Source organism: Diplotaxodon limnothrissa, linkage group LG16 (assembly GCF_057381915.1).
Source record: "Diplotaxodon limnothrissa isolate DT_005_m linkage group LG16, D_limnothrissa_male_GT1.1, whole genome shotgun sequence".
NCBI classification, from domain to species: Eukaryota; Metazoa; Chordata; class Actinopteri; order Cichliformes; family Cichlidae; genus Diplotaxodon; species Diplotaxodon limnothrissa.
In genome coordinates this window covers 8,082,284-8,084,767 of record NC_140611.1, presented here as the reverse complement: position 1 = coordinate 8,084,767, position 2,484 = coordinate 8,082,284, and positions in this window count along the sequence as shown.

Genomic DNA, 2,484 nt, shown 5'->3' with positions numbered 1-2,484 from the left:
ACAGTATTTCTGTCTGAATGTAGCATAGTAGAATATGAAAATGTAACTTTTACTTGCTAAATAAATTTCCTTCACACAGATGTTTTTGTTTTTTTTTTTTAAATATTTTTGTTCAAAGACTGCCTTTCCAAGACAGGTTTAGCTTCATGCATCTTCTTTTAAAACTCTCAGGGATTTTTTTCTATCCGTCCTCTGAGTGGTGCTGTTTCAATGTACTGCCATCTTGGATTTAAAAAAAAAAAAAAAAAGGAATTTGGTGGAGATTCCAGGTGTCTCTGACCAAAAATGACACACATTTGAGCTAAAACAAACAAACTGTCATCAAGTGTGAATTAGATCAATTTGTAGAAATGTTTAATCATGCTGGGTTTTAGTTTTACAGCACTGATATTAGCTGCATGCGTTTATACCTCCCAATGGCAAACCTCTATCATCCATATACCTTCAACTGCTCAATACTTATGAATAAAAATCATAATTGAGATGACTAATCAAAAAAAAAAAAAAAAAAAGTGCAAATAATGCAAGTCCATGGAAAAGTAAGAGAAGTATGAAAGGCAGGAGAACATTGCTTATCTTTTATAGAGGAGCTTTTATACTAAATATTGTACAAAAACTAGGCAAAAACATGTATTAAGCAGATGACTTATCATGTACAACAACCTTATTTTTCAGACTGAATAATAATAATAATAATAAAAAAAAACAACTTTCCATATAATGAATGAAACCCAGCAGTGTGTGCAAATATATGCACACATTTTATTTAGGGCAGAGAGACGGCCTCAGGTAAGCAGCACCTCTACAAACAACAGTGAACTCTTTCACACAAACAGTGCATCTATCTGCGCAAACATTCAGAGCCAAATAAAAAAGTCAAAGTCAAAGTGAAGCGACTGTACGGGTAAAGGAAGGTGCCGACAAGGCGGTGAGAAACTGTTATACAGAATCAGGAGACAGTTCTCATCATTAAAAGCAAGCTTCCCATTGCTCTGAAACAACTAAAAAAACAACAACTCTGCGGTTTAATCATTACTGCTGTAGTTTAAAACATCTTTAATGGTCTGAATCCTTCCTTTCATCTGTTATGTGAAAGTAATTTAGCACTCCTGAAACTGACCACAAATGTGTAATACATTAAAGTGAACACTTCTGCTCTAACACTGACTGACTCACAAACAATCATAGTGGTCACAGTCACAGTAATAGCAATACATGTATTTTGTCCCTATGTAACTTAAGTGATGGTGGACTTCACTGAGATGCTTTACACGTCAGAAGCGAGTTTATGGAGGCTGTTTGTTTTTTTACTCCAATTTGCAATAAGTGGAAACCAATCACAATGTGGGAAGCTGGAAAAAAATATATCAAGTAACACAAAACATCAGAATGCATTTCAAACCGTTTAGCTGAAATTGTAAAACAGAAAACCTCAGCGGTGATATCTGAGCTAGATCTGTCTTTGGCTTTTCAGATATTCCAGTTACACGTCTTCCTTCGTATCGTGCTCGTCTCTGGTATCCGACACCAAAACACCTACTCCATGTACCGATTCCTCACGCTGTACTGAGATAAGAACAGGCTACAGGTGTCTTAAGACAGGGTTTCAGATTTGCTCCCTTTTAATGCCGTAAGGTGAAATGCACTGCATGCATGCGCTGAGCAAAGCGAAAGTAGTCAAATTTGAAATCTTATTACAGAGTGTCAGCTTGCTGTAAGGCTGCGCTTGATTTTTGAAGCATCTGGATGCCTATTAAAAAAATATAGGGAGTCTGAAAGCTGTGACACCACAGGAGCCAGAAGTATGCAGCGCGATTTAAAAAACACTACACCTGACAAGTATATGGTCATAAAGTGACAGAAACACAGAGCAGACCTAAGTTTCTTTAAAACCGCAGATCAAACTGTAGCCAGTGGGATGAGCAGCTGATTGTGAACATGTTTTCTGAACTGTTTACCCAGTTCAGGATTGCCGGGAGAACTGGAGCCTATCGCTGCTGTCATAAGGCGAGCGGTTGCCGGTATCTCACACGGCAAAGAGAGAACCAGGCATCTCACATTCACACCTACAGCAAATTTAGAATCACCATTTAACCTAACATGCATATCTCTGGGAAGAGGCCGGAGCAACTGGAGAAAATCCGAGAGACAGGAACGCCCCGGCGGCTGTCAAACCCACAACCTTCACTAACCGCACCACCAACACCGCGCCACCATGAATGTTAACATGCAACTTAAAGGTAAGTTTCACTACTAAGACGTTACCATGCCAACCCTCTTTTCTTACAAAGCCTGTTACAGTGCAAATACAGCAAATCTCTTTTGTTCTCTCGTAGCTACAACATCACCACTAATGCTTTTTGTACCATTGTTAACTTAGTCCACAAAACTGGTAGTTACCTATAGGAATGAGAGATAATAGCAGTAAGTGGAGTCACCATTACAGTATATGCAATGTGTTGAATTAAAACACAATAAAAAAAA